Consider the following 6,367-nt stretch of genomic DNA (forward strand, 5'->3'; position numbering starts at 1 on the left):
CAGCAGGGAGCAGTCAGTTGATGTGAGGGCCCCAGAGGCAGGGAGTGATCAGTTGGGCTGAGGGATCCTGGAGACGGGACTCAGTCAGTCCAGCCAGGGGTCCTACAGGGCCCGGCTGTTGTCTCAAAATGGCAGCAGCCACGTTTGATCAAACCTGCAGGTACTGTAACAGTGAACTTCCAGGCAGCAGCAGGCAGCTGGTTCTCCACTGGCGGTCTGGGGTCAATCTGCTGGCAGGTGTTGGACGATCGGGAGGTGAACCTCGAGCATTGGGTGATGGATAGGGGCAAGGCAGGCGATGGACAGGCGAGAGGCAGGCAAATGGCGGATGACAAACTCCTGACAGTGAGCAATCTGCTCTCAGAAAAGGCGTCAATATATTCGCAGATTGCAGGTGATCACAGCCGACAAATGGGGTAAAGAGCAGGGGACCGATAAGCAGCAAAAATTGCCTCAGCGAGAAACAGATATCCTCTGCTTGAATCCGGCGTTGGGGAGGGACAAGGAACGCAGCCTCCCTCTAGACTGCCATCTTGGATCCTATTAATGATATTCTGTTATAGCTTCTATTATAACAGGTGTTCTTTGACCTTTAATACTAATATGATACTCATACTGTGGCATCTAATTTAAAAATTTAAAACTAATTTAATAGCTACCACTTGTTCTTTTTTTGTTTTTATATACTTTCATTCCTCCAAATTTGTTATCAGGAGTGACTGAAATAAAAAATATAATTGAGTTCCATCATCATCATCATGAAAATGGTTTTAAGAGAAACTGGTCAGATGAATATTATTGCTTCCAATTTTTAACCAGTACATCGTTGCCATTGATAAACAGCCAAGGGCATCCAAAATGCCCAAAATTTGTCATATAATACAACATGCCTGTTCACAAAAGGACAAAAGCCTAGGAAATAACTCATGTGAACTTCTTGATTTCATCACAGGAGACAAGTACAAAAGTAACACCCATGCCTCTGAGAACATTGGACCATGTGCCCTTGAAGAAAGCTTTCCCTCCTTCATCACAAGTACTCTTCCTCCAGCAGTCAGGCATGCCTGTGGACATGATGTCTGTTCCTTTGCACTCTGACTGCATCATCATGCGGTGGTGAACAGTATCAAATGGATAGCAGGTCAACCCAGCAATGGCAGTGATGGACTGTGATCACCCATCTGATAAAGATGTGAGTATTCTTGGGATCTGGAAGCATTCCTTTTTTAGGGTCACAGGTACCAAAGTAGACAGCTCAGTAGATGATAGTGCCCTGCTCAGACACATCAAAGCCTTGGTACAGACCCTCCATCCAATCAGATTTCTAGATGTTAACCAGGCAATCACCCAGGCCTTTGAATTCCCTTTCAGCTCTGGCTTTCCCTACATCAGCTGCTAGATAGGTTTGGGCAAAATCAACAAGATACAAAAAACACAAGGATGTGGCCCTTGTAGCACCAACCTGATGCCAGGTTCCTTGCAAAGTATCACCAAACTGGATCCTCTTGTCCACACCACCCAGGAAGATCTGCTTTTGTTTATCTTTTAAGGAAATTTGAGAGCCTAGGTGGAGAAGTATCTGATGACATTGGCCAGGTTACCATGCCAGAAGGACAGGACTCCCTGCCCCTTGGGGATATGAACCACACAGTCCATAATGGCTTTGTATTGCTTATCTTCAGTGATTTGCTTGACCAGCTTCATGAGCACTATCATGGCCTTGGAGATGGCTGTGGCCACTCCACCAACCAGGAAGTCCTTGGTGAAGGACACAGTGGATCTGTCATATTGGAAGAAAAGGAGGTGGGAAACTCCCACTTGGTCTTTAATATTAACATAAAATACATACTGTGACCTACAACTAATAATAGTAGCTGCCCTGTGGCCTACAAAAGTAATGTGATTTCCATATCATAGCATTGAAAACTATTAAAATAGCTCCACTATGGCATTTAATATTGTTACATCCATACTGTAACATCTTAAAGTAATATTTAGCTGCCCTAAAACCAGTATTATATGCATTATTCTAGCACCTTAAACTAAAATAATATGTGCCTTGTAGCCTTTAATACTAATGTAATATCCATAGTATAGTATCTAAAACTACTATAATGGTTGTTGTGTAGACTTTAATATTAATGTGATATCCATAGTATAGCTTCTACAACTAATAAAATAACTGCCCTGTGACCTTTAATACAATTATGATATCCAAATTACAGCATCTAAAACTAACTTATTGACTGCCAATTGACCTTTAATTTTAATATAATATCCATGCTGTTCCCTCTAAAACTGATATTGTAGTTTCTTTGTGGTCTTTAATACAAATATGATATTATAATACAGTATCAAAATGTATATAATAGCAGTCTTGTGGCTTTTAATATTTTATGATATCTCTATATATAGCATCTAAAACTAATATAATAGCTTCCCCCAAACCTTTATTATTAATATAATATTTATACTGTACCACCTAAAACTGACAAAGAGCTGCCCTGTGGGCTTTAGTACATCCATAATATGGTATGCAAATCTCATATAATGTCCTCCCTGTTGCCCGAATACTAGCATGATATCCATATCATGTAGACTCTGTGGTGTCCGCCCTGTGGCATCCTACTCATACGAAGCCTGTACTGGAGCACAAACATAGGTACACTGTGATTTTAATAGTACTGAAACTTCTATACTGTAGCACCTAAAGCTGATGTAATAGCTGCCCCATGGTCTTTGGTATTAATGTAACATTCTTATTATAGCTTCCCTGTGACCTTGACTTTAATACAAATACTGTAGTGTGTTACACTAACATAATACCTGCCCTGTGTCATTTAATACTAATATAATATCCATTGTATATCATCTAAAGCTAATACAAAAGCTGCCCTGTGGGCTTTAATAGTAATTTAACACCCATACTAGAGCATCTTAAACTAATATAATAGTTGTATTGTGGCACTTAATACTAATGTAATATTCATGTGATAGCATATAGTCCTAATATAATAGCTGAACTTTGGCCTTTAGCACCAATGTGCTACCCATATTGTGGCATCTAAAATAGCATAAGAGCTGCTGTTGACCTTTGACATTTGATATTTGCACTATAGCATCTGAAATCATGTGAGAGCTGTTTTATGGCTTTCAGCATTAATATGATATCCATTCTATAGCATCTAAAACTAATATAATAGATGCCCTGTGACTTTCAATATTAATATAATTTCAGTACTTTTGCCTATAAAACTAATATAACACTGTCCTGATCTTTAACAGTAGTATGATGTCCATAATGTAGCATATAAAACTGATGTAATGGGTGCCATGTGGCCTTTTATATTAATATATCTGTATTATAGATTATAAAACTAATATAATAGCTGCCCTTTAATATAAATATAATATCCACATTTTAGCATTTAAAAGAACATAAGACCTTCCCCGTGGTCTTTAATACTAACATAATATTCACAGTATAGCATCTAAATTTAACTATATAGGTATTCTATGGCCATTAATACTAATATGATATTAATATATAGCTTCCAGAAATAATTTAATATCTGCCTTATGACAATGAATACTAATATGATATCCATACTATAGCATCCAGCTGCCATTTGTCCTTTATTTTTAATATGATAGCCATACTGGGCCTTATAACTAATATAATATCAGCACTATGTCTTTTAATACAAATATAATATTCAATATTTAGCTCCTAAACATATGACCCTTAATGTTAATATGATATCCATACTACATTATCAATATAGACTATATATTAATATATTGCATATATTATATACTATATAATATGATGTATAACTAATATAATAATGTGTCATATTAAATAATCATACTAAAATTATGTTCTTAGTATATTATATACGTTCTTAGTATATTATATTACATATGATATCCATACTATAATATTCATGTGATAGCATCTAATTCTAATATAATAGCTGACATTTAATATAAATATAATACTAATATCATAACTGCCATGTGGCCATTAATATTAATATGATATCCTACTATAGCATGTAAAACTCATGTAATAACTTCCCTGTGGCCTTTAATACTAATATGATATGCATAGTATAGCATCCAAAATAAATATAATACCTGCCTTGTGGCCTTTACTACTAATTTATACAGTATAGCATCTAAAAATAATATGATAGTTGCTCTGTGGCCTTTGATAATAATGTCCATAATATAGTATCTGAAATATGTATAATAGCTGTGCTGTGGCCTTTATAGCTGCTCCGTGGGCTTTCAGGTTAATATGATAATCATAATATTGCATTGAAAACTGGTATCAAAGTTGCTCTGTGGCCTTATTTTTAATATAAGATCCATACTGAAGAACCTAATACTAATATAATAGTGGTCCTGTTGCCTTAATACTAATATATTATCCATACTGTAGCATGTGAAACTAATAAAATAGCTACATTGCGGTGCTAAATACTAATTGAATATCCATAGCATAGAATGTGTTACATATATATTAGCTGCCCTGTAGCCTTTAACCTATACTATCCATGCTATACTTTCTAAAATGATATAATAGCTGTCCTGTCACTTTTCATGTTATTGTAATATACATAGTATTGCATCTAAAATGAATAACTTCCCTTATTAGTATTATTTAATAATAATACTAAGATTATATTAATAACTTCCCTTATTAGTATTATTTAATACTAATATCCACATTGTAGCATCCAATATTAATACAAAAGCTGTACTGTGGCCTTCAATATTAATATAAAATCCATTCCTTGACCTCAAACACTAACATAATAACTGTCCTGGGGCCTTTATTATTAGCTTGATATCCAACTGTGGCCTATAAACTAATAAAATGGTTGCCCTGAAGCCTTTAATACTAATGTGATGTCCATAATACAAAATAAAAAACAAATGTAATAGCTGTCAGGTGGCATTTAATATTAATAATATATAAAACTGTGGCATATAAACTAATATAATGAGTGCCCTGGGGTCTTTAATACTAATATGGTATACATACTATAGCATCCAAAACTAATAAAATAGCTGCCCTGTGATTATAATTAGCACATTATCCATATTATAGATTCTAAAACTAATACAATTAACACTAATATGATCTCCATACTATACAGTCTAATAATAAGTGCCTGTGGCATTTACTACTCACATATTATATATATATATTTATATGTATATATATACACATATATATATTATGTACATGATAGCATCTAAAACTAATACGATAGTAGTCCTGTGGCCTTTGATACTAATGTAATGTCCATAATATAGTATCTGAAGTAAACATAATAGCTGTGCTGAGACCTTAATATTGATGTACTATTTGTACTATAGCATCTAAAATTAATATAATAGCCACCCTGAGTATTTAATACTATTATGATATCCATAAGTAGCATCTAATACTGATATAATAGTTGCCCTGTAGCTGTTAATGTAATAGCCATTATCCAAAAAATGCAATAATTGCCCTGCAGTCTTTTGTAGTAAAATGATATCCATACTCTAGCATCTCAAGCTAATAAAATAGCTTCCCTGTGGTCATTAATAGTAATATAATATCCATATTATAGAATTTAAAAATAATATAATAGATGTTCTGGTTCTTTAATATTAATGTAATATCCATGCTTGTATCTAAAACTATAAGAAATGTGACCTCTTATATTTAACATAATACCCATATGAAAGCATCTTAAACTAATGTAATATATGTCCTAGGACCTTTATGATATTCACATTACAGTATCTAATACTAATATAATATCTGTCATTTGACCTTTAATATTAATAAATTCATATTATGCCATCTAAAAGTCATATACTATCTGCCCTGTGACCTTTATTGTTAATGTAAATCTATACTATAACACCTTAATCTAATACAATATCTGCTCTGTGACCTTAACAATAATGTAATATCTATGCTGTAGTATCAAAAACTAATAAAATAGATTCCTCATGGTCTTTAAAAGTAATGTAATATCCATACTGTGGTCTCTAATACTAACATAACAGGGGACCTTGGAATGCAGTATTAACATAATATTCATAGTATAGCATCTAAAACTAATATAATTGCTCCTTGTGGCCTTAGAAACATATGGTATTCATATAATCCCATCTAAAGCTAATATAATATCTTCCCTGTGGAGAGACCATGCTTGTTACATTCTGGTTAAGTAACATTTTGTTTATGTTCTGAGACTTTCTGTGAGGCTGAATTTAAAGATGATGGAGTAATTAATCTGGCAGAAGAAAACTCAAGGCAGCATAGTCTCCCACACGTCCCAAGGGCTTCTTAGTCCAC

The 6,367-nt window shown here is 34.1% G+C and overlaps 1 pseudogene across 1 annotated transcript; it reads right to left on the bottom strand.

The window, feature by feature from the left end:
• Positions 1-924: 924 nt before the first annotated feature.
• LOC306662303 (ADP/ATP translocase 2-like) lies at positions 925-1,716 on the bottom strand (annotated as a pseudogene). The gene has a single exon. The product of its transcript is annotated as an ADP/ATP translocase 2-like (transcript).
• Between the last annotated feature and the right edge of the window lie 4,651 nt (positions 1,717-6,367).

Source organism: Sciurus vulgaris, assembly GCF_902686455.1.
Source record: "Sciurus vulgaris genome assembly, chromosome: 5".
Lineage (NCBI taxonomy): Eukaryota > Metazoa > Chordata > Mammalia > Rodentia > Sciuridae > Sciurus > Sciurus vulgaris.